The sequence below is a fragment of the Charadrius vociferus genome, unplaced genomic scaffold, assembly GCF_000708025.1.
Source record: "Charadrius vociferus isolate BGI_N301 unplaced genomic scaffold, ASM70802v2 scaffold303, whole genome shotgun sequence".
NCBI classification, from domain to species: domain Eukaryota; kingdom Metazoa; phylum Chordata; class Aves; order Charadriiformes; family Charadriidae; genus Charadrius; species Charadrius vociferus.
This window is the reverse complement of record NW_009647756.1, coordinates 83,912-111,759: the sequence shown is the minus strand read 5'-3', so window position 1 is coordinate 111,759 and position 27,848 is coordinate 83,912.

Below are 27,848 nucleotides of genomic sequence, written 5' to 3'. Positions count from 1 at the left end.
CTGAAGAAATGAACGTGAATGATGAAAGCAGTAATGTGGAAATAAAAGTGTTACTTCCACACTTATAATGCCAGCTAGCACTTGTTACCAAACTTGTGAAAATAACACGATTTACTGTAATAGTTTACACTTGACTAGTGAGGTATAAAATATCTTTATCTTATAGCCATATAAACTATGGTTAAATTAGGCAGAAGAGACACACAGATCAGTTCCCACAAAAGGATTAGGAATACAAAAGCTTTAGGAATACAAGAGGCAGAAGCAGAACATCCTGTTCAGAGGATATTTTGAATGGAATGGAAGCGAAAGGAATTAAACCAAAAAGAGGATGGGGCAGCTCACCTCCTGGGTAATTCTTAAGCTGAAAGAGAAGATGATTTATGCTGAGGCTATACGCACCCTTTATTACCCTGCAGCATTTTGTCTGATAAATAAATCAGGGACCCTAAATGTGAGAATGGTAAAATAATATGTGATTAGTCTGACCGCTCAGACTTGCACTGAAACAACAAAAGCTTTGATTGAAACAGTCTCATTTTATTTGTATGCTCTCACCTACCTAATTATTTACATTGAATACCAGAAATTTCAAGGCTTGTTTTGCTTACTTTCACATCTGGATTACTCAGATATCTGAGGTGAGAGTATTCGCTATTCTTCTCTGAGAGAGAGACAGGGATATCGAACTTTCCCTTCCAGATATAGGAATTAGCGGTACAAAAATAAAGTAACAAACTAAACAGCTGAAAACAGCCTGAGCTGAAAAAACATCTCAACTGAATGACACTTTTCCCGTTTCCCTGATGTGATAAACCTTACACTCTTACAAGATCTGTCTTTTAAATGGAAAATCAAATGGAAAACCTCAGTGCTTTGGGTTTTTTTTATACATCATGAAATATTGAACAAAAAAGAGGTCATAAGCCATTTTGTTGACTTTATAGGTCTCCTGAGACTTCTTCAAGCTCTCTTCTTGATTGCTGCTGTACATCTGGAGTGAGAGTCAGCCAGAGACAAGATGGCAGGTGTAAGTTGCTCTTGGAGATGTAATACATTTTCCTCCACAGCATGCAAGACAAACACTTCCTTTCCTCTTTCCACCAGAAGGATAAAAAAACTTTGAGTCATGCTCTTACCCCCAAAAGCTGATTGCATTTTTCCCAGGAGTTTCAACGTGACCAGGAATTCCTCCTATAAATTGAAATATACAATTTTTTTGTTGTTGAATATAGAAAAAACTATTTTTAGAAACTACAAGGAAAAAAAAAAAAGAAGTTTCACATATTCTCCTAAAATAACTTACTTATTTTATATAGTAATTGCTTGTGTCTAAAGACCATCGCAGGAATCACAGCTTTTGAAAATAAACATAGGTAAAGTAAGATGTAATGTACACTAAAATTAAAAAAATAACATTAAAAACTATGTCTATAGAAAGAGCAATCAAATTACTCGGAAACGTTATGACGATAAGCTTGTGAGAGACAGAACTGAAAGTTAGAATCCTTCACAGCATGAGCGTGGCTAAAATCAGCTTTATTCGACTCAGCTTTTTCTATAGAGTACCACCAGATGGCACTGTAGGAGAGAAAAAGAAAATGTTCTAAGACGCCCGTAGCAAGTATGATAAACATTCATTTTTGTTATTTGGGCACTTGTGCATTGCTGAAATAGTCTTTTTCTTCCTAGTATACATGCAGCTTTCTTATGTGAAACATTTCGCTTTCTATGTCATCAGTTATTAATTTTACTGCTCTTGAAAGTTGCTGGGGAAAGAAAATAACGTCTTGAAATCTGGATGTGACTCATATTCCAGAGAAGTGCAATGTAAGAATTGATGGACTGAAATGACTTCGTTTTGCTTAGCAAATCCAGGAGACTTCACTTGGCAGTTCTGTGATAGTTAAATCTCTGGGGGCAGTTCTGATCTCACGTTCTTTTAGTTTATTTCCGTTAACCAGTACTACTTTCAAAATGAACCTCTCTGATTCGCACCTGTCTGCACTACCGAATCTCCTAACACTTTTATAATTTTCCTCATAGTCACGAAGAATTTTGCAGCTAACTGTGCAATCCCTGAGAGCAAGCCCAGACTGTAGGAGGGGGAGCCGGTCAGTCCTGGCGCTGCTGACCTACTCAGTACGGTTCAGACCAGCTGGAGGGTGATTTACTCTGTGCTATCTTATCGGAGATCTGATTGATCCTCCTTTCATTGACATGTTGGTCAAATTCCCCAAGAAACAAAGAAGGGTTCTGGGAGAAACTGACAACACAGAGATGTTATTAGAAATAGTAATTAAAAAGAAATTCCTATGTTATGAGGATTTGCCTAGGAACCAAAAGAGAGTATCAAAGGATATGTATCTCCTGTATCTTATTAGGCTATTATGTATTATTGAAGGATGCAAATCGTGGCTATTAAAGAGGAATTAAAAGGAGCAGCCAAAAGAGTAAAAAGTTTGCAGGTGGCATGCTGATTGTTTAAAGATGCTGTACCAGAGACTAACAGCAAACATTTACTATGTATCAAAAAAGACTTTAAAAGGACCACACGCACACAGAAAGCTGGCATGATTAAACAGAAATGTGAAAGCGGCTGTTAGAAAGAACAGTCAGTCTTCAAAAAGTGGAAATTATGTTGAAATGAGGAAAACAGAAAAGAACATAAACTCTTCCACATTTAATATAAATCCTTTATAAAGTGGGCCAAAAGTATTTTGAGGAATAACTTCTGATAAGCATAAGAATGAATAATAAAACTTTTTCTAAACACATCAGAAGCATGAGTTGTGCCAGGCGGTTTATAGGCATTCTATAATGTTTGGGATATAAAAGGAACATTTGAAGAAGATAAGCCCAGAGCAGAAATGCTAAATTGATTTTTCACATTAACGTTCTCCATGGACAAGCTTGGGCAGGTTTCCACAGCAGAACCTTTTTTATGGTGCCAAGTCAAAGAGATTTTCTCGAATTGAAGTGTCAGAGAAGAAATATCAGATTAGATAGAACCAAATGGTAACAAATCACCTAGATTAGATCAGGTTTTCAAAACACTTCTGAAGGAAGTCTGATATATGTGACAAATTATTAACTGCGATGTAACTCAACACGTAGTTTGGGCTTTGTTCCAAACGAATAGAATGTGGCAAATGTGACATTCCTTTTGTTTTTAAATTCAGAGGGACCTCAGGAATTACAGACCAATAAGCCTGACCTCTGCACCGAGCAAGCTGATATCAGTTGTGATGAAAAAGGGGCAGACATAGCTAACCATGACATAAAAAGGGAAAGTTGATAAAGCTTTTGCAAAGAGAGGGTGTAAGGCACAAATGATCAGAGTTCATTGAAAGAATCCCCATGCAGGTGAATGAGAATGATTTGGATGATAAGTTATAGATGTATTTCCAAAAAATTTCAGCACAATCTGTCATCACAGCATGCTGGAGAAAGCAAGTGTGAGATAAATCATGTTTTCTCAGGTGTTCCTATGTAAGTGAAAGAAAAAACTTCAGAAATCAGGGTAGCGAATGAAAGAGTAGCATTCCATTTTGATAACAGCAGTGGTTTACTCATAGGTGTTCTTCAAGGTTTTATGCTCGCTCCTGTGCTACTTTGCATTTTGAATGTTTTGGAAAAGAAGTAAATGGTGAGGTCGTAAGATCAGTAGATAATACAAACCAAGAGCCAATTGCGATTGAATGCAAGAATGTTCTCTCAATACGGAGCAATTTGGCAGTAAATAGTGGAAGAAATTCGGTGTTAAATACAGAGTAATACCCATGGGGACAAAAAAGCCTCATTACAATTGTACGAGTGCAGCTCTGAATAAGTTATAACAATTACAGAAGGAGTGTCTGAGTTCTTGGAGAGATAGTGTATGCAAATGTCAGATTAATACTGAGCAATGGCAAACCAACAAAACCCCAAAGAATTAGGAGGAGAAAATGGCCAGTAAAACAGAAACCGTGATGAAATTATAATCATGATGCAATTTGCAGATCCAGATTTATAAATTTCATCCACATTTTGAAAACTGTGCATTGTTCTGGTTGTGCTTATAAAAAATAATGTAGAACTAGGAAAGATAGTAATGATGGCAATTTGTGTGACCAAAAATAAGGAATGGCTTCCACAAAACATGAAACTTAGTAGAGTAGGGATACTTTAACTTGGATAAGAAGTAATTGTTTGGGATATGATATAACATAGGTCATAAAATCATTAGTGGTGTGGAAAAAAATAATATGGAGGGATTCTTCCCTTTGAGGTAAAACAGAATCAATTTTCTTTTCAGTAATTTTACTTTTCAGCTAAGCCTCTTCTAATTAACTAACTCTCTGAAATTAACAGCATATTTTTCAGACAGTGTCCTCTTCTAGCAGATAAGGTCTGAAGTTTACAGTGAATACCAAGGCATGGTATGCAGAGAGGCTCCTGCTTATACTTATTGCTGTAACAACCAATGCCAGATAACTTACTTATGTACCAAGTTGGAGGGTCGGAAGCGGCAAAGTATAGATGGGTCACATACATGGGGCAGAGCGGACAGCACAGGTGAACGAAAACTGACCAACAGGGTATTCCATCCCATCTGCCTCATGCTCAGTATAAAAGCAGAGGGATCAAAGGGACTCTTTCTTCAGTGGCCGGCATCCAAGGAGGTCTCTGTTTGTGTGTCTGCCTTTGATCCTGATCTACGCGTTCCTGAATCTGGTTCCTGAGTTCAGCTCCTGTCTGTCACTATGTTCAGTCTGGGACTTTCCCAGTGCCCGCCGGTGATGTGATCATCATCCTGGGAGCTCGATATGGTTTTGTATATATTGTATATATTTCATTATTTTATTATTATTAGATTTTCTTTTTATTAATAATATTTTAGTTTTCTTTTCAATCGATAAGTCTCTCTCTCTATCTCATTCTTCTCTCCCTGTCATTTGTTTTAGTGGCCAGCCCAGCCCAAACCACGACACTCTCACAGTGTAAGAACTGGGTTGCCTGAAACGCCATTTGCGGATGGCAGGTTCAAAATCAAGAGAAGGGAGCACTTTTTTATTTTTAGTTGCCATGGAACAGTAGCCACTGTCTCAGAAGCAACTCCTGCTCTACGGAGATTTGAAAAAGCCCACAGAGACAAAAGGATATTAGATAAACAGCTAAACTGTACCTCAGTCAAATATAAACAAATGTGATGAGTGTTTATGAAAGATAGATGCTAGCTTCAGGAAAGTCTGTTGTGAGGGGGGAACAAAATCCATAGGCCTGAGGAAATGGTGTGTTGTGTTCATCTAAGAAAGGAGTCTATCAATCAGCTGCACTGTTCAGTTTTACCACTCTTCATCAATTATCAAATCTCAGTCAAAAGTTACCAGTATCCTAGGAAAAGATGAAGGATTTTTTCACTAAAATGTTAACCATTACTCCTGGATGGGATGCATCCCAGCTCGATTTTGCAATTTGTAAGTAGGTAGATCTAGTCTAAGGTACCTTCAATACCCGACAGACAGAACAACATTCCTTCTATGCACAACAGACAGAAATAGGTCCTGCCACAAGGTTTCTCCCATTCTAAAGTACAAGCCAGATGTGTGACTTACCACTTTCCAGTGGTACCTGTCTCTTTGCATGGGAGTCCCACTAGAAACAGGGAGTATTCAAGTCTTTTCGGCACCACAGTCATCTTGTCTTTGCTGCAGAGTTAACTTGAGTTAAAGAGATACTTCTGTGCATTTTTTATGCAGATGCTTTAGTTCAAGACAGCACAAGAGGAGTTAATGCAGTGTAGATTACTATTTAACTCTGCAGTGAAAACAACTTTTACAACCTAAGCATCACTCTTTTCCCAACATTTATTCTTTAACAGAGTAAACATCTTCTGTGGAAAACAAAGTGCTAGACACTGTGAGATACAGCCTGAAAGACTAATTAAGATAAATGTGTGCACAATTAGTATAGGTGATTGTGAAGCTCTGCACAGTCCAGAAACGATTTTAGATGCCTAAGTTCGGGACTGTGTCCCACCTAAGTCCTGGGGATTACTTATATTTTTACAGATTTTTAGCAATTGCAGGTAAAGGATTAGAAAGTTATTGCTGAGACTCCTAGCTAATTAAGAGCTCAGTTACGATAACAGAAATAAGAGTAGGATGGTATATGAAATGGCTTACCTCTGACACAGAGAGGTCATCTGGCTTTGTTAATGACGTAGCAAAGCACTAAACATTGTTACATGTGAATCTGTTCAATTGGAGTCTGTGTAGAATGGGAAACAGAAGTGCATTATCATCAAATTCCCTGAAAAGACATTTATAAGGTCATGATATGCTGACAGCAAGCACTTTAATATAAGGTTAAATTCTTATAATAATACATTTGATAACCCTTGAGCATTTCAATTGGAAAAAAATATTTAACTGTACTATTTAACTTAAAAAATGGTAAGCCTCAAATGTATTGTGGCATATATTACCACTATAACTTAAAATTAATGTATACATTCGATAGTTACAAGGGAAAAAGGGACATTTTTTGACTAATGGAATGGCAGTAGTTCTGTGTCCTTTCACTTGTTCCTGCAGAGTGAAAGACATTGTGAATGTGTAAGAGAAACAAACCATTAAGAGGTTTAGCCTCTTAACTTCAGCTCTACTTCTGCCGTGCAAGCATAATATATCCCATACCAGTTGATGACTTTCCTGGGTTCTTCAGAAGGATGAACATGAAAAAGAAAAAGAAAGTCTGGCTTTTTGAGCAGACTTTGTCTAGTAACCAATGTTCATATTAAAGGCTGAACTGTGTTATTTCAAGCTGTAGCATATATACCTCACCAAATAAGGGACCAGCCAACTTATGTAAAAGAATAACCTGCCTCTGAGCAGAATGTATTAGCTTGGGCACAGTTCCACATTAGCGTGTCCAAACAGCTTTTGGATTGAATGTGTCTTCCATTTTGCACCTTAGAAAATGAGCTAAGCTGTTCCACAACTGTCTCCACCTGACTACATAGACATGCCTTCATAGTATAGCTTGGACCCAGGCCCTTCCCCAGCTTGCTGACACAAGTTGGCTGTCAACTACACTTACTTCCCAGATGATGTGAAGCAGCCGCAGCAAGTTGAGTTCGATATCTATATTTACATGAAAGTCATTAGATGAGCACTCAAGAACACACAGCACAGTTTCTGAATTTTGTGTGTTCCTTTAAAAGTATTGTGTGATTCTCTGCTTGCTTACTTCCTTGAAATAGGGATTGTCTGACAAATTACTGCAGTTAAAACTGAAAACAGAAAAAAGATAGAAATTCCTGTCATTAGCCCTATGGATCAATCAATCTCCAGTGAAACGCAGACTGTGCTTGGATAAAGTTTAGGAACTCTTCTCTGAAAAACACATCCTCGTCTGTGGAGCACCTACAGTTCAGAAGAGAAGGATCATCCCGTTAACCAGAGAGCCTGCAGGGACTCTGCTCTGGTGAGTGGCTGTGTTGCACTCAGTAATTGTTGTGGTTCTGGAAGGCTTTACAGGGAATGTGCATCTTCCCAAATACCCAGTTCTTGAGTGTGTATGCTTCAGTCTGTTCTGCTCCTCCTCCGCCTTTCTTCTCAAAACCCAAAGCATTTTGGATTTGACATCTGGAATGTATGTGACAATTTCAGCATTACGGGGACATTTGTGTAACTATGTGATTGCATGTTACAGAGGAACTTGATGCAAGCCCAAAGCAAAGAAGGCCAAATAAACAAGGGAAACATTAGAGAGAAAAGTAAGGATAGGGTTCTGCAGCCAAAAAAAAAAAAAAATAGCCCTCAAAGAAATAGGAAAAGAGAAGGGGGGAAGGAGGAGGAAGGAACAAGAAACAGTTTAAAACATTGATTACAAAGTTGCTTCATTGTTCGTATTTGGCAGTGTAAGAGGAAGGGGAAAATAGCTTTTTGGAATGCCGCATGAACATTAATATTGATGGCCTCATAAAAGTAAATCTGGGTTTCTCAAGGGAGAAGAGTGCAAACACTTCTTTGCCATTTGAAGCTGAAGTTCATGTGGAGGAGGGTCACAAAAGTCTTCAGTCTGTGTACCGCTGGTATTCAATAGACCAAATATTTTTGGCAATGTGCCTGCTCAGATGAGTGTGTTGGTGCTGCTTGCTGGGTTATGTAAGGGGGCACACTGCAGCCGAGGCAGTGAAGCGGGAAGCCTGAAATGTTCTGAAAGACCAACTGGGATTTCCCCTGATGCTATTGTCACAGCATAGCCACTATTTTTAATTTAACCAGTATAAATGAATTTACTTGTCCCTTTCTAAACTTAGTCTGCCACTCAAAAAAAAAAGAAAAAAGAACTCAGTCAGTGCTAGTGGGATCTTAAAACATATTAGGTTTTAACCACACTAATTCCATGCCCAGTGGGGAGAAAGCTGGGAGACCAACTAGCGCAGCCATGTCTGCCTCATGCAGTATTGTGATGCTTGGTGATGGGGGGAAATACTTGGCTGTGGTGCAAAGGTGGTAGAAAGCCAACCGAAGCTGGCAACTCTGCTTGCATAAACCAGAAATCGGTTTAGCCAAGTCTTACGGGGATGCATCGTAAAACAACGGAGAGGGCAGTGTGATGTAATTAGTTATTACAGCAGAGGGATGGGAACCAGGATGCCTTGATTTCCAGTGTTGTCCAAGTTACACACTGAGGACTGAGTCTTGCCAGGTACTAAATGTCTTCTCACTTAGGTTCTTGTCTATTTGGGATCTTGCTGCGTGGCCTTTCCACCTTCACGTACTTTAACCAAACACTTGGACTCCAAATACAGTTCAAAATGTTATTGGCTTGCAAACTAGGGGTTTTGTTGAGTCATTGTTTCTAGGTTAAAAGCATTATGTACACAGACAAAAAGAGTTTTAAAAGTAATTTTTGAGAACTTGGTTCCTATAAGATACATTGTCATATTACTTTTTTTGAGTGGTAATTATATGCTGCAGTAACATAAATCCCGTGACACATCTCTGCAGGGTGTATTTGCACATAATAAATATACAAAACAATATTAGCTGTACCATGGCTGAGTTGCTGAGGAAAGGACTCAGTAACAAAGACAGCGAAGTGTAAAAAGTCATACATTAGTCACATACGAAGCTAGAACTAACAGTTCCTGGACCCTGGCCCAGTGTACTTTTCCTTCGGCCAAAGGGTAAATTCGAGGGTAAAACAGAAATAAAAAATTTAAACTTGTCCATGGTTACTTGAATTCCAGTGTTGAATACGTGACCTAGCATATGCGTGACTCGAGATGCAGAGGAATTTGGGAGAATGTGATGAGTACTAACTAGTACATTCTGAAAAGTTAGGAAGTGACTAACAAGTACTGCTATGCACTTGCAAATAATCGTTTTCCAGGGATTTATAATTTGTTCCATGATTTTCATGGCACATCCCATCACGATCTCCAGCTCCAGTCCTGATATCCCCACTAAGTCCTTTGTCTAGTCATTCCTTCTTCCCTCTCTGCTCCCTGACCCATAAATCCTACTGTCTCTGCATCATAAATTCTTGACCCAGTTTTTCTTTCTTTCCACAAGCTTCCAGTTCCTTTTTCTACCAGGTTTCCTCAGCAGTTTCTTCAGGTATCAGCTTCACACCCATTTGTACCCTGCAATTCTATCAGGCAACTTCATCCTCTACCTGTAACAAAAAGGAAAAAAGAAAGGGAGGATAAAACCCCAGGAAAAACAAGCTCTTAGTTCTGATCTGTAAAATCCCAAAGCTGCAACTGTAGGTAGGAAAAGCTCTGTCATTCCTGGCTGAGAGTATTGTTGCACCCTTTGAAATTTCAGGTGCTAAGTGCTAGTGAGTCCCTCCTGAGCGCTGATGAAGAAATTTTTCAAAGACCTGGACCCTGGTAAAGCTTGGTAGGCTTTTCACTGAACCTGGGAAAGGACATATCCATTGCACAAAAATTGTCCCCTTTCAAATTTCAGGTCACTTTTCCAAGGTGTGAAGTACTGCAGCTGTTCAGAGAAGAGGTTGTGAACAGACACAAACCCATGTAATTTGGACATGACTTTGGAGGAGACAGGAAGGGAGTAAAGGAGCGAGGGAATGAAGGAGGAATCTAGGGAGAGAGGGAAGGAAAGGTGATTTGGTTTGCAGCAGACACATGTGACTGTATAAAATTCAAATGTGTGAAATTTCAATGGTAAAATTGCAAACAGTTAAAGTACTGCTAAATTGTAGCAACAGAATATAGGGTATTATCATGAAAAGTGTCAGGCAAACTTACTCATAGCTGATACTATCAGCACCACCTCTTACTGCAATTCACACATTGTAAACTCATACTTTTTCTGTCATAGTTAGGTTTTATGTTCCTGAAACACATCATAGGGTGATATTTTCCTTAAATGCTTATGGCCAAAAAAATCTTGCTGTTGATCCTTGTGTTTTAAATACCAGTTTACCATTTTAAAATCAGTGCTGTGTGAACAACAGAGGATTTAATATAATACAGTTAGAAATTCTAGCCCATTAACGTACCAAGGTTTTGTCAGATTGCTAAACGCGGGAGCTTCAGCTGCAACTTCAAAATCATTGACACTTCTTTCTCTGTGGGCCTGATCCTGCAAACTATTGATTGCCTTCTACGAAGCAGCCCCCAAATCTGTCACAACCTTGTGAATCAGGTACTTAGCCCGTGGAGTACTAAGCCTCAATACATCAATTTTATTTGGATTCTGTGTTTGGTCTCTAAAAAGTCCAGTCTTTTGTCATTATAATTTATGTTCTCATATATTCGGTTCACAGACACTGTTTCTGTTGATCACTTAAAACTTTGGCATGACTCCGAGTAAAACATGCAGCATTATGCACTGCATACCAGATGTGGATTAACTAAATGGTGCTTGTGTTTCTAGAAATCAAGATCCAAAAATGTACTTATGCAAAATCATTCAATATAGCAAACCATATTTTAACATGGGATCTGTTTAATCAACCATTTGCCAAATCAGGAAAACATAGTTTTGTGTGGTAAATTAGTCTGTATGAGATATTCTGTATTTTTCAGATGTTCCCAGGTACTTATTTTAAATAGCAGAAGTTTTTTTTCATTTTTTTCTTTCATCTGGAGGATCACAGAGTGCTAGACAAACTATAGCATTAAGCAGTAGAACATTTCTACGAAGAAACGAGGCAATTACGTGGTGACAAATGGGGAATCTATGTGCCATTTAAAGACAGATTTTTAAAAACCCAACAACAAAAAAACAGCCCAGGATCAGGTTGAAACTATCGGGGTGATTGACTCCCTGGATGCGAACCTTTGACTCACCTTTTACCATTCTGATATTTTAACTGAAAAATTCAGGGTTTTTGAAAAAAGGATGGGGTAGCAGTCGGGAAGCCAGGCAAAGTCCTGAGTAGGTGGACACCGGGTGAAGATCTCTACAGACCTCTCCTAGAGCCTCTCAGCCCTGACTTTATTTATGGCAGATGCTACTAGGCAAGCTCAGTTCTGAGTAGTTTTGCAATGTGAACAATCACCCCGCAGAAACCAGCATCATTATTCTGTGTAATTAATAATTATTCTCGGTTTAATGGAGCTTTACAAAATACACATTGAAATACATTCATTGCCACGCGGGCTCTCAAAATCAAATAAATTTAGCTGTGATGAAGGCAGAGTCTGCCCGTCTTTCTGGGGCAGTCTGTCATGCACTTTGAGAAAGGTTTTCAGGGATGAAAGAGTGGTGGTGTGGACAGGATGCTGGAACGGGTTCAAACACAGCAGTACAGCAGGGTTACCACATTTCTGGTGGCACCTGGCAACTTTGCTGAAGACATCCTTGTGCGTGTCTCTGCTTCTGAACTAAGAGCCTGGGTAGATGAGCTCCTGAGGGATGATGCCCACACTGACTTTTTTGCTTCCTAACCAAGACTCCGGTTCTCATGGCCAAAGCCTGCAAATACTACAAAACCCTCTGCTCCTTTCATCCAAATCTTTTTACCTCCAAATCCCTTTTCCACTGGCAAGTCTGCCATTCCTTCCAGCTTCCCAACTCTCATCCTCCAGCCCTGCAACAGCTGCAGGGCCCCCAGTGAGGAGCCTCCTTCTCCCTATAGCCCTGTCCCTTCCTAACTCTCCTCCCTCAGACCTTCCACCCCAGCCTGCTGCTTCTGCTCTGCCCTTCCAGTCGCTGCTAGTCCCCCACCTACTGCACTCCTTTGCCCTCTTCTTGGCTGCTAAGACCACCTGTGCATGTCCCCTCCTTACTTGCCCACCAAGCAAGGCTTAGCTCCTCTTCTGCTAGCATTTTACAAGTGCAGGCTCCAGATGTGCTTCCTGGGAGTCCTCTCTGAGGGCAGAATTGGAGGATGTATTCTGGGGAAAAAAAAAAAAAAAAGGCATATAAGTAATCCCCATAGCAACATAAAAGGAGGCAGGAGGAATCACGGAAAAGAACAGTGTAGAATAAAACCCCACAAAGAACGTGTCCCTGGTGAGCATGGAGAGGAGAGACACGGAGTTTCAGGACCTGAGAGAACATAGTGTTGGCATCAGAGACTGAAAGTTCAGATGATATTGATGAGGTTGGAGACAAAGGTAAGGAGTAGAGGGAAGGAAACAGATGTGCTAAGGCACATCAGGAAGGTTCTTTCATTCTTGTAATTGTGGAAAACTGTGAGGGAAAGATGGGACTCATGTTTTATTTTCTTTCACCTAAACTAGACTGAACAGCATTATCCTGTGCTGGAAGGGGAATGTGTTTGGCCAAGGAAAAAAGTTGGATTCTGTGGTACCCAGGAGATCTCGTGTTGGACACCACCATCAGGAGTCTGCTGGATATGGTGCCACTGCCTTTCAAACACAAAAGCATTTGCTTTTCAAAAACGTCTTTATGAGACGCTGATAAGTCCAGGCAAGGAGAGCTTTGACAGGCACTTTGTGAACTGTCACGGCTGCGCGTGCTTGGCAACAGCACACTCGTGTTTTGACACAGCTGCACAAAGCTTACAGCTACGTCCCTACGGCCTCGGTAGGGACAGATGATTAGGCCTCCTAATCCGCACCAACCGCTGACTCTTGATTTTTTGTTATGTATCATGCAATCGCATGACTGCACTCGCTATATCTATTGTCTGCATCCTGTTTATTTCTGTAGCTATAATCTTAGGTCTGTGTTGATACCTTTCAGATTTTCTACACTGTAACTTGCCTTTTTTGCTTCTGGCTTCCATTGTCGTGACACTAGAGGGTGACAAAGATCCAAATGAGAACCACAATGGAACCATTTAGAACTGGAAACTTGAAATTCAGAGGAAATTCTTAAAACTAACTAGTCTTCCAGTAGAACAGGCGTGAAGATTCAGCACTGCTAATGGCTATTTAACGGAAGCTAGTGACACTTCATGGAAGCTTGTTTGATTCAGACCAACCCCGAACCTGATTGTTCAAAATTAAGAGGGTGGTAACCAGATTTTCTGGGACTTTTCCAGGACAGAGTTGAAAAGAATGGAGTAGTATTGGAAATTTGAAGTAGTGACAGGAAATCTGCATTTTTAGAACGTGTGAAATAAAAAGAAGAGAAAAACACATAATCAAATTTAGGCACTAAAAGTACTGTTTCTAATGTGAACAGCAGTTTTCAGTTATAGAATTATGTAGAAAAATAAAACTTTTCTGTATGTGATATTGTTTACAAATGTGAATACATTGGTTAGGAAATGCAAAAGGTCCAGTTTATGCCTTTACAAGGGTGAGGAAACCAACCTCCTTTTCTAAAACAGTCTAATGCTTTGCTACTGCATTTTTGTGGGCATACAATTTATTTTGCATATGAAAACAGGGTTTGAATATCTATTGGTCTCTCATAAGCACATACATGGCAAGAGATTCTGGATCAAATCAACCATGTTTTCACTTCTAGATGCTTTAGCAATCATGTCAGGCCTTGCATCACTTAAAACGTGGTCCATTATGTATGTTAAATATTTAAATTATTTATAAATAGTAAGAAATGCTCTGTTGTGCTCATTTCCTTAACTTTATTTGCACATTTAAAGTAACTATTTAAGTGGAATTTGCATGATATTACCAGCTCCCAGAGCTTTGTAATGAAATTTGATAGAAACTGTAATGTACCAGCACTCATAAGTGTGTAAATCTCAGCTTTCATTCCTACAAAATATTTCCAGGCTGCAAGACAGTGGAAAAAGAGTGGGGAAAAAAAAAAAAAAAAGAACCTAAATTTTCAGCACCTGAAGTGTAATGAAAAGAACCTCCCTTTGTTATTTTAAAATGTTATTTTAAATTTTATTGTAGTTTTAAAATTTTTTAGGCAGTCTTGTGATGTTTGGGCTCTCATTCATGACTCTCAGGGCTTGCTGTTGGCAAAATGGCATGCAAACGGCACTAGTCTGTGCTAGCGGGGATCACTGACTGCAGCGAGGGATTTACCACACCCTTTAAAATGAGCGAAAGACGCGTAAACCAGTCTGATGGAAACTTTGGGAAGAAATAAGAGATTTGGTTAAAGATTCTGGCTGCTCCAAGCACTTGGCCAAAAGCAACGATGTTTAGTAGTCAGAGTAAGACAGAGACTGTAACATTTGCTGTCGCCAGAACTGAGCCAGCACTTTGTCTGACAGTGCCAAACGGCCCTTACCCTCCCCTCGCCCTCTGCCCTCCTGGAAGATACAGCGGTTTTAGGCAGATAGGCTGCGATGCCCTTTGCGTGGCATCTGTGCACAAGACAAAGTAAAGGTTAGAGAGAAGGTGCGCTTCCCCCGAGGGAGGATGAAAGCCCCACATGGACTGTAATGTACATGTTCCCCAATCTGGATAGCCCCTGTGGGAGAGGGGCCCGTCACCCCCTTTGGAGCCCCATGTTGGGTGAAGCAAAGAGGGCAGGACCCTGCTGTAGGACATGGAAGTGGAAGAGAGGCCCTTTGCATGCTTTCGTAGTCCACCTTTTGCTTCAGTTTTCTCTCTAAAGCAGTATTGCTGCCATAAAAATTTTGGTAACGTGTTTTGAGATCCTTATGGTCCAACAGAAACACTGGTAAAAGCTGGAGAGGAAGAAGTTGCTGTCGTAGATGTGTGTAGACTGAGCAACAAGGCCTGAAGTGATGCCATCTTACTGTAGGTGCTCAGCCACCATGGGCGTGCTGGGGCTGTAGCTGCCTTTGGTCTCTGGATAAGCAGTGACTGGGGAGTGACTGGAGCCTTTGGGCTTGAACTGGCCTTTCTGACCAAGTGTCTCATTTGTCTTAATGCTGTGTTTTCTGCTGAAAGCTACACCTGAAAGCATTCTCAAGAAAATATACACGTAGGAGTTGCTTTGTGCAACCTTTCGAGTGTACTACCAGCCCTGACTGATTCTCAGTAGTTAAAAATGAGGGGAGAGCCACCCAGCAGTTGGCCTAAGAGGAAGAGACGGAGTTGCCTTCATGCAGTGGAAGGACTCAGCCCTAGGAAAAGCAGGCAATAGCAATTAGGCAATCACGTAGATGGTTAGCGTACGCACTGGTGGTTTTGGTGCAGTAAAGACCAATAACACTAATGTGCTCAACATGCAATCCAGAGAGAACAGTCTGCACCGGTGTCTCAAAGACTGTGTCCAAGGAATATAAATGGAAGTCAATGAAAAGGGAAGTAACTCAAAGCTCAGGGCAGGTGGGGAGCATTGATTTTGCCATGCGACCCGGGCCTCTGACTTGTGTACGCAGGACACTCAAAAGAACTGTAGGTGAGACATACCAAAAAAAAATAGTTAAAATCATGCTGTTGAGGAGAATGGAGAGGCATTTCTGTTTGTTTTGCTTGCTACTTTTTTGTTACACTACTTGTTTATTTTATTAAGTCACTAAGGCTATGGTTAGGTATGTAGGCAATCGTGAGGCGTCTGAGTTATCTGTTACGAGTTCAGCAGTTCCACTTGTGGGAAATGCTGCCTGTGAGGCTGCACGCTCACTGCCGATGAGGAGGATCGCAGAGCTGTGTCCCCCCCTTGCAGAGACCAGATGGCAGAGGAACCCCTCCAGGACCCAGCTGTGGTCCAGATTGCCACCTTCACATAGGAGCTACTGCGCCAACTATGCTGCTGTTGTTGATGTCACAAAGCAGTAGACCACTAGATTTTTCAATCTGTGTTGTGGAAGTCTGTTTTTACTCACACAAATGGTCCCTGAGAAAGGGCTTTGTTGTGTTTGACACAAGCTTCCAGTGCAAGGCGTGAATGCAACATCTTGCCAGTTTGTTTTATTCAAGAAGCTTATTTTCTTTTGCCATTTAAAGGAAAATGCCTACTTCCTCTCAGACAGTTCCTGTCTGTGGCTATTCTATTTTTCAGTAGGAAGATGGAAGGCTTTTTCCCCCCAGTCTCCAGACATTTGCATTTTGCTTTCTTTCTCCTAATTCTTCAGTATTTACCTGCCAAAAAATAGCTGCCAGTATATTTTTGTTCTCTCACCATTGTTTGTGAGAGATTAGAATCAATTATCTGTATCATGGCATGTAGAAATCTAGAATATTCTCCACCTTCCTGTAAGTGACATTATGTTTTGGTATGGGTTGCAAATTGTTCATAGCATTATTAATGTCAGTGCTTAAAAAGCTTACCTAATCCTGTGCTTTGCATAGAAACTATGCAGACACAGCATGTTCCTCCAGGAACATATAAAATATGGTTCTAAATATATTTAATAAAGATAACAAGACTGTATCATACAGAAAATCAATAAGGACCTTGTAAACTCTGAGTACATCTGCTTTTCAGAATCTGACAGCAGGAAGATTATACACTTACTGGTTTTGATTTCTACAATTATTTTAAGACTCCATCTATTTTTTAAATTATCTGAATAAGCATTGTGCTAAACTGCACATAATCTCATGGTGATAAATTTCTTAAATTCATCACTGTCATCCAGTCCTGTGCCACCAGCTTGGAATCTTTGATCTTGAGCTTGTAAGTCAAAGTCACTAAGAAGTTGTTTCATAACCACCTAGTGATTTGATGGTTAGAGTCATGATTCTTTGCTGACATTTACCGTTCATCATTACTGTAGCCTTTGTGAATTGGATCTTCTGTGGTCCACAGTCTTTATGTTGCTTCAGAAGCATAATTCATACGATTGGTAATGGGGACTTTGCCTCCTTTCAGAGAGATCCATAGAGGGAGCAGAGCAGCTTAATGGGTTTGTGACATGTCTTCTAGCCCCTGGCTTAGGAATATAGGGTGAGCAGATCAGGCTGGAGCGCTACTGTGCTCTACATGTGCTTTGGCTGCATGAGAGGTCTGCTGGGAACTGCTGTAGTCAAAACACAGTGGAAGTCTGTAGGAGCTCTGGTTTTGGTAAGGGAGCCTTCAGCAGACTCAGGGAAAAAAAAGAAAAGAGGAACAAAGGTGCATATCCATTTTCTCCCTTCCCTTCTGCATGAGCATTAAATGCAGGTTGGTAAGAGTGGAAGATACTGTCCCACAGACAAAGTTGTCTGATGATGCTTTTCAGGATTCTTAGGTTCATAATACTACTAGATATAGTGGTAATGTCCCTAGCACATTACAAATCCTTCTCTTAAGCAAAGCCAAAGGAGTAAACAAATTCAAGTATGCTAGAAGAAGCCGTTGTGGAGATCTCGTGGATTGACAGAAACATTTGGAAAAGTTTCAAAAAATGGATGACAAGTTAATGTACAAAATTCCATGAGCCAAATCCTCATCTGGTTAATATAACTTTTTTTCTATGAAACTGAAACCTCTAGATTCATTAACACCAGATGAAGATCTGGTCCTTGTCTGAATTTTTCCAGGCAGGCAGCTATTACTTTTGCCCTCAAATACTAGCCCTATTACTTCAATAAAACAAGGCAGCCAAAAATTCAGAAATAAGGGAAAGGGATATGGGGGGAATTTCAAATTCAAGCCAATAGTGAAAAGCTGCTTCAATCTAATCTGGAGGAATAACTAGTGCTTCTCCATAATGGCCTCATTAAGATGGTAAATGAATTAGATCATAAATGTAATTGATGGCAATTGGTATGATTGCTGTCAATGCAAAGGTTTTGTTCAATGCCTCATGTTTTCATAAGAATATAAAGTCTTTGTTGTTAGAAATATATAGAGTAGTTGATATTAAGAAGAAAATACAATTTCTTGTTTGCCCCTTGTCTATAAGCAATGGAAAAATCCTGCTGGTTTTCCAAAAATAATTCCACTGAATTTTGAGAAATCTGGCTAGGGTCTGAAAAGTCTCTTTTTCATGAAAAAAAAAAACCAAACCCAACATGGGAAAAAGTCAATTTTATTTTTTCCCTGGTGATACTCTGCTGAGACTCTCTGAGCAAAATTAAGAAGTTACTGTGGTAACTGTACAAGCTGCAAGATGCTGTTCCTTGGAAAAAGACCTTCTTAGCGTTCAAGGGACATTTCTAATGCCTATCTGCCAATATCTTGCTTTTTGTAATGCATACCTTGCAGCTTTTAAAATGGATCTTTTGTGAATGTTCTTAACGCAAATTTAAACCCATGTGTTTCCTCTTGTTCGTATAAGCTTGACAAAGTTGCACAGACTCTTTCCTCTGTCTGGTGGTCTGTGTGAGAAATACTTTCTATACTGCATCTTATCACAAAGTGACACCCACTGTACTTCCTGTGTTATGTACTAACTCACATTCATCAGTATGTACATTTGCTTAGATTAATATACACATTTATTAGCGGACAACAAACATCTTTAAAATAATGGGCGCCTTCAGAAAGTCCCAGTACTTTTAGCAATCTGGACTGAATAGACAAAACTTGTTAACTCAGAGTCGGAATAGAAACTGAGCCCTGGATCATCCACATGCACAGAAACACATGAGAAATTCTATAAACATTGCACGGGTCTTGTAGAGCCAAGTAAGGTCAGTGAAAATTTTTCCCTTGACTTCAGTGATACCAAGTAAAAAAGATGACAGACAGAAAGCAATCTGTGTATTTTATAGCTTTGGCATTACCCAAGGAATTCACTTCTCTGTAAAAATTTAACTGTTGAACGTCATCGGACACATCGAGTAGTGTTCTCATCTCAAGCATACATTATATCCAGCTTTGTCAGATACTGGCTTTTCATAATTATTTTTCAATAATTAAATAAAAGGACTTTGTCTGGGATTCTGAGTTTGTTAGCAGAAGGCTTCAGAACACAACAGCTGCTTGGAGGGGTTTCCTGAAAGGCTTTGTTCAAAGTGAATCACAGCCAAACAAAACATTACTAAGACTGAATTAGTACTAGCTACAAAATAGGATGTTTAAGAAACCACACACACATATCAGGCACTTAAGAGCTGATCACGGACAAGATAAAAGACATGCCAAAGCAGCCAACTTGTGTGAAATACTCCTACCCTTCCTGCCTGCCTGCTTTCCCAGGCTAATATCGCACAGTCTGCCTGCCTTGTGGAGCGATCTGAGTCACAGTGATTAGTAATGGTGACCCCTCCAGGCAGAACCACTGTTTCGGCCACCTCTCATCCAAGCATCCATTTCCTCCTTAAAACAGTAGCAGTAGTGGAAACTCTGGATGGCTTCATGGACTCTCTGACCCTTCTTTCTTTTTCTTTCTTTGGTCTGTATGGAACTCCATGAGAGTTATTTTATTTCTGCATTTTGTGGTGGGGTTTTTTGGGTTTGGTTTTGTTTTTTTTCTTTTATTGTTTGCTCTGATTTCTGTGCCAAAAAGCTTTTCAGAGGATGCTTTCAGTGTTGTCCTCCTAAAATAAGTGCAGTTCTTAGATCAATACAGAGGAAATTCCATCTGACAACCCCACCTATTTATTTCTCCATCAGAGAAATCAATGTAGGACCACTCCTGATTCAAATAAAGCCCAAATAAATTGTAGTGAGGCTGCATAAAAACTTTAAAAGTTATTTCATAACTAATAAGATCAAAAAGCCTTTTGAATATGTTTACTTGGTAATTTGTTGCTAGTAAATGGTAAGATATCAATAGCATCTGGTAAGATATCAATAGCTCCACAAGGCCAACATGGGCAAGGCTGCTGCCTTGGCAAAGTCAGATATCTAAGCATGAAAGGTAGGGGCTCTCCGTAGCCTTAAGGGATTAACAGTTCAGAAATTAAAACAAAAAAAAAAAAAAAAAAATAAAGACCTGAGTCTTCACATTTACAAGATTTGTTGAAGTACTGTGAGACTTCTGCAAGTAAACTATGACCTCACTTTTGTTTTCTGCTGCTATAGTTGTTGCCATCACTGTGCTCAAGAAAGATATTTTTCCTAAGAACCAGCCCCATTTCTAAACCAGTAACGTACCTCAATAGAATAATGACGAATGGGATGCAGCCATTCCCAGACAGTTCATTTGGCTTTGTTTCATGCAGTGAACTCTTGTTATTGGCAGGAAGTTTTCCATAAAAATGGAGGCTAAAAGTAAAAGTACATGTCAAGCCCTTTTGGAGTGTTACATATAAAATTTGGAATTACTAACAGGTTTCTTACAAATAATATCTGCATATGATTAGTACAGTTCTTCACTGTTGTCACAGATCTCTCTACAACTCATGCAAAAATGCCTCTGGCTGAAGTACATAATTAATGGCATCATAAAATCTTATTCTGTAATAACAGAAAATGATTTATTACAACAGATACATGCATTCGTCTAGAAAACAATAAATTCTTGTATTGGAGGCACGCTGTGTTAGATAAAGTAATGTGGTAAAATTATCCTTGATACTCCTCAGGTGTTCATCTGAGAATTTTAATGAAAGTTAAATGAAATCGCTTTTTGGTACATTTGCTTTTTTACATATTTACCTGGGTACACTAAGTACAAAGAAAAGAAAATTAATAAGGATGAAACTCCTCAAAATACTTGTCCATTTAAAGAAAGCTAGGTTTAAAAGACATGCATTGATAAATATATAGGCCAGTTACAGTTTTGATTTCATCATTATGGAAAATTACTGTAATATGCCCATTATATTCTGTGGGTTTTTTTCACCAAATACTTTGTAATTAATCATTACCAACAGTTTCAGTGTGGAAACAGGTGTATTTCTCCATGTCACTATGCTCTGTTTCAATTCCTGTGAGGGAAATCACTACCCGAAGATAAACAATTCTACGTAGCAGTTCCATAAAGCAACAAAAACTCATTTGATTTGCCTTTTTTCATCCAAATTATCTGAAAAAAATCTTGCTTTCTAAATCTATCTCAGGCATAGTTTCCTCCCAAAAAGGAAGTTTAGATCTCTCAGTATCACGTGCAATAGTCTGTGCTGGAGTTTAAAATAGTTCGGACACAGTAACAAAAATGTCATGTACTTACTGTCCAAAACCATGACAGAGCAGCCTACTACTTTTTGTGATATTGCTTTTTCCAAAATTCACTGAAGTAAGTGGAAATGTTTCCACCAATTACATGAGTTTTGGAACAGATTGTGTATGTCTTCAAGCCTGTAAAGGTTCTGCCTAAGGAAAGATTACAGGAATATGATTCTATTTTGAGAAATTAAGAAAATGCCTATTTTAAGAGATTTCCATTTAACATTTTTTGCTGGACAACTGAGTACTTAAACAAGACTGAAAAAAAGCTGAGATAAAGAAAGAGTCATCTGCTTACCAGATTGCATACTTTTCTGCTCTATCTCCTTATTATTTTATTCTCCTAAGTGACACTTTTCTTCATAAGTATTTAATGTATAAAAATATTCAAATGTGAAGGAAGAATACTGATAGAATTATTTGACTAATATTTCAATATTAATTATATTTTGCAAATAATTAATTTAATTAAAATTATTCAGTCAAGCTTAATTAAGTATAAGTAAATTCTGGCATTTGCATTGCAAGATTTAATTGGCTTCTTTGACTTACTAATAAATACTTCCCTTTTCTCACGTACAGTAGATCAGAAAACTGCTGGAGGTAAGCTTCTGAAGTATAGAGAACTGTCTGAGCTTCATGACATCAATTATAGGCTAATTATTCTGGCCTGTTTAATTTCTGTTGATTCCAACCAGTATTGTAATGTTCATGTTTTGCAATGGTATCAATAAATACATTAACGCTAAAGCAATAAATATAACACATTAAAATTATGGCAGGTCAGTCCTAAAGAAATAGATAGAAATGAAATCAGCTTTTTCTTGCCTTTATGGTTAATAAGGTGTTATATAAAATTAAATTTGTCATTAGAAAATCATACATTTTCCGTGTGTCATGTAAATAGCAAGATTACCGTACAGAAATTCCACATATGGAGAGCAATCTGTCATGATGATCTTTTTCACTAATGAGTACATATGGTTTTTCCTCATGTTTTCTCTGAACACTTGTACCTAACCCACAGCAGTCCAGAGCAATCAGATATTGTGGCAACAAGCCCACACACAAAAAAGTGGAACTTTGCTTAAGCAGGGGAATGAAAACTTTGCTATCATATATATATATATGAAGATTTTTCCTAAGAGGACAAGGAGCAAAAACTTCCAACTATTTTGAAAAATGAAAATTGATTGGCCATAAGAGGGTTTGCAAAATGTAGTTGCCTGTGATAAGAGGGAGCTGGACTAGATGACTCAGTCCTGTATTCGTGTTTAGGGCAAGTCTGATTTAGTTTATAGAAAATAGCTTAGGGACCCTCTAAGAGTCATCTGAGAAGGAACTGAATAAAGCTTACTCAGTTTTATTCATTATCTATATGTAGGCAGGAACTAGTATATATGGCATATGTTAAGACTTGTATTTCATTTCTTCTCATGAATTGCAATAAATTATGGCTTTATAATTACTTACGCGTGAGTTAGCAAGCCATGAACCTCCTAAAAAGGAAGTTGTTTTCTTTTCCTTGGATGATAATGTAAACTATACGGTGTGAATGGAGCCCAAGTTTTGGCATTATTGTGTTGGCTGCTGCTACAGTTGCGGTATTTGACACTTGGTGATGCCGCAAGCACATAGGGTGCCAGGGTCTTCTCCTGAAGAGCTCTCAATCTATGTGTGCAGGTCTCTGTAGGAACCTCGAGAAAAAGAAGCCCCTTAAAAACATCTAACATGCCAAGGATATAAAACCCTAGAGATCAGTTCCATGATACAGAGGCTACCACCTAGTGAGGCTGGATAGGCAAGAAGAAAATCTCTGTGGGCTTACCTGCACCTAGGGTCCCAATCAGCTACTCTTCTCAACTCTTCCTCAAGCATAAGTCACACAGGGGGAGTTTGTGGAGTCTTGTTGCATTTCAGCCCCATTGTTCAGGGTTACCAAGGAACCTGTAGCTGTGTAAAACCCAGAAAGGAACAGCTTTTCTTCTAGCCAGCAGGTTCACGGCTAGCCCGGGGAGCATTGATCCATCAGCTGCCAGTGCTTTGGTAGTAGAAATCTGTAAGACGCTTCCTACCAAAGGTCTGGGATGAAAGGGAGGAATGGAAAGAGGAGGTTATCAATCTTGCTGAAATGCTAACTGGAGCTGAGAGATTTGGGACACGGATGGGAACTGCTGCCTCAGTGAACATACTTCTGGGCAGCACCTAGAAAATATATCGCTCAGCTCTGAAGCTGAATGCAGATAAGCAAAAGGAAATAAGGCATGTGGTCCATGCTCATACGATTGCATCACGCAGAAAGATGATCTTGAGGAAATGTAATGTCATCATGAGGGGGAGGAAAAGACAATGTGTAGTGTTGCAGTGTCTATGTCATTTTATTTCCTGTTGCTTTTATGTAATTACAAGATTTTGATAACGTTAACAACTTTGCATCCAATTTTGTTATTCCTCACTCTTTCTCATGTGTTTACATAGCAATATATAGCACAATCAAAACAACTTATTAACAAACACAACAGGAGTCCAAACTGTGCACTTTTAAAAGCCATTGCAGATTTTATCTGTTTGCCAACAAACGGTGAAAGCACACACAGAAGTTCCAATGTGCACAGGACTCTGTCTGTTCTCTTTCCTCTGGATTTTTCGGTATGAATGGTCAGGCAATAGGTTGTAGCTCATGTGCTGATCGCCCTAAGTGGGTGACCCCAAGGGTAGGAAGGAACTGCTCTTCTGCTGTGTCCACTCATCTACACTCATCTTCTGCTGGTGTTTGAGGAAGCATATTGCCTTTCTCTTCTCTCTGCAGGCTTTCTTCCTCTTTCTCCCTATGTTCTGCACCTCTCTCCTGTCTCCGTACGCAGCTGGCTTGTGCCCTGTCCTGTGCAGTGGGCCAGCTCAGTCTTCTCCGGTCGCAGCTGGGGCTCCTCTCCGTGTGAGCATTATGTAAATGACCACCAAGCCCAGCAAAAGGTTTTTTGCCTGCTAGCTGAAAAGCAAATGGAGACATAGAGAAGGCTGCTGATGTCAGGACACAGTGAGAACTGGCTGTGTTGAGGGTGGCAACAAGGCAGGCAGGGCAGGGGCCTCATTGACAAGAGTCCAATCCCACACAGTGAGAGCCATTGCCACATGAAATTAGCCTCTGCCGACTAGCTCCGCATTATCCCGGACTGTGTCTGTCATCTGTTCTAGTTTGTGTAAAGCTACCTTGAATATCTCAACTGAATTCTCCAATATGCAGGATAGATCTTCACCAAATCACAGCGTTTAGCAGAGCTGGGCTTGGACCGGGGCGTTTTCCAGCCTGTCTCTTGAAGCGGCTATGAGAAGGAGAGCTAAAATCAGAGCGCTGCTTATGAAATTATAGTTCTTTCCAGGTATTTTTTATCTGAAGAAAAAAAAGAGTTTGTTTTCCCTGGATTGATGAATCTGTGGGAATAAAGGATATACTTTGCCTTGTTCCCATTTTCTTTTGTAGGTGATAAGTATACGTAACTGACCGAGGCATCCTTTCTCTAAAGTCTGAGCTCTTCATTGGTTTTGCAACACTGCTGGTATGGAGAAGGAGTCCAGATTCCCCATCCATGCCACAAATACATGGACTGTAGTTAAACTGCAAGAAAATGGGCTGGTTTTCAAGGATCATTATAGTAAATTTTTCTAAGCTGTGCCAGCACTGCTCTGAAGCTACAGCAGGACTTTATGATGAAGCACTTCACTACTAACTTAGGCAAACTTGACTGTAATAACAGTCCATACATTTTCACAGAATAAACAAACGCCGTGACTATTAGATTCAGTTGTTATGTCTAATCTGAAGTCATGTCTAGAAAACAAATCGAATGCGTCACTAGATCAAGAAAGCATCAGTCTACCAAAGTTTTTTTTCCTCACCAACTTTTGCCTGAAAATTTGTTACCAGCGATCCAGGCTTTAGTGCTTGTGTGATAGATGTTTTTATCAGCACTGCGGGAAAAGTCAAAATGGAAAAAATTACAAGGCTTGTGTCTGTAGCATTTTATGGGTTGACATAAGGTTTATTATTGTTATTAACGGGTTGACATCGAGAGGGAGATTTATTGGAACCATTCTAATATCAAGATGCTTCTGCAAACACAAAAATAGATTTAAGACCTGAAGGGTATCCAGGATCATTTCAATGTCACGTACAAGTTTGGCACTCCTCTTTACTTTGATTTATCTGCTCTCTTGCTGAGTCCATAGTCTCTATGACTGGCTCCTTGCTGATTATCATAGCACTATGGATTTCACTTGCTGTAAATGGGAGAACTATTCATATAGTATTTTCATAAAACAGGATTTTATTATTAAATCATTGTTTATGTAATACAAATTAAACAATACTTATGAATTGCTATTTTCTTTAAACTACATAATATCTTTAATTTCTTTTTTTAAATTACCTTTTCTAGAGATTTTGTAACTGCACCAAGTAAACTACAAAAATACTAAACAAAGTAATGGACATACAAATAAGTCTCAGATGACAAAACAAAATATAACTTAGGCTATTATTTTCCCTCCTTCTAAATATAATACAGATTCCACATGCCTTTCCTGTGTTTACCTGGACTTTTCTTCCATAAAATTTCTGATTACAAGGACTCAAATACCTCAAGCAAGAATTATTCTTGATCAAAAATTTCACAGACATCCAGTGATTATTTTGTTAGTTGAGTGAAGACCTGTGAAATCAATGGCCGTTTCTGAAAATTGTTGCCTGTCAGAGATAATGTTAATCTAGTGTAGTTCTGGTATTTTCTACCTTTCACTGTCTTCCCACTATCTGATTTTCACTTCCACAAAAAATATTTTTGAAAGTTATTCTCCTACTGTTGTTGTGCACTGTCTTCTGTAAAACTGTGCCTGAAAAGAAAATCAGTGTTTTTCAGCTTTCTGCTCTAAGCATTCGTCAGCACCTTCACATCGGTTTCACTGTCTCATTACACAGCCCAGTTTCTCTTCCCTTATACCCAGCAACAAGAGGAAGCAAAACAGTTTAAAAAGCCAAAATGTATGTTTGAAAAGGCAAGGATAGGGAAGCAGATAGCGTGTGAAAATACACTCGATATATTTCCTCTCTGAGCTATTGACCCAAGATACAACATTCACAAACATATTTAATGACTTGTTTCTTGTGATGATGATCTAACTGAATTTATTGTCCGTAAATCCTTCCTTAAAACTCACCTCCGCCCTTATGTATACCCTGACCTTTGCAAGGCAGCTGGGTTGGGTTCTCTTACCTAATTTAGCCATCTAAAAGCCGTTTAAGCACTAAACATAGACTAGTTAGCTAGGTGCCTTCTGCAGTCAATGGACAGGACCACATGCAGAAAGTGATTCATCACGTCCTAAAATATGTTGGATGAATGGCCCATTTCATGTTATCTGTCTCTCTCCGTGGACTACGGCAACAGCCGAGGTGTTTAAGACCGAATGCCTTACTTTTATACAGCTAAAGTGAGGTGAGATAAATCCCAATACTGGTGTTTGCATCGGACTTATTGTCTAGACTGAGATAGTCTTATTGTTTCTTTGTCTATTCTATCTTGTCTCTGGTAACTATATATAATCTTGTTTATTCTAGACATACATTCTGTTTTTTTTTTTCCTCTTACACATAAATTTTAAGCTCTTTAGAGTAGCAACATGGAGTAGTCCATAGGCTTTACCTCCCTCCCCCCCGTCCCCTCCCCAAAAAAGAACAATTAAGGAATAATTCTGGTGCCATCAAACAATCATTTAACACATATCCTTTAAGCAATCTATTGCTGCTAATTTACTCAGTAGAATTTATGACATCTGTTCATGAAAATACCCACAAATAATTTAAAGTCTGATGCTGGAAAATCTTAGTCTCACAGTAGTACTGAGGGTAATGGAAAGATTTATATAAATAAGGGTTTGAAATCAGTGAGAAGACATGCAAAAATAAGAATTACTTGCATCAGTAAGATTTGCTGCATTGAGCCTTTAATTTACCATCTGCAAATGTGGCCCAATAAAGATGTATTAAGATTTGCCACCCAGTAGTTACAACTCCAGATTGTGTTATGTGATAGCCCATAATTGAATAAATGCACGGTATTTCTGAAGGATTGTGAAGGGATATAGAAAGATTGCTTTCTTTACTGCTTTTCTAGTGAAATTTCATCTATTTGAACAGTGTATAACTGCAAGCTACATTTATTCTTTTCCCCATTTTTTAATTAAAATTTATGAAGGCAGGAGCCAGAAACAATAGCTCTGGGTACATTAAATAGGAAATTCTTGGCACCTGATAGGATTAAACCTTCAACAGTGAAAAATAAGTGTCCTTTTCAGAATGACTAAGGCTATAACAGCTTCTGAAGTTGTTGATTTAAACAATCCATAATGACACTGTCCTCCTACACTAAACCTACTGGATTCTAACAGTCCCCATTCCAGCCTGTAAAATATACCCACTTTGTGCCAATTCTTGAGAAGATCCTTCTAATACCATTACACCTCGCTTAGTCTTTT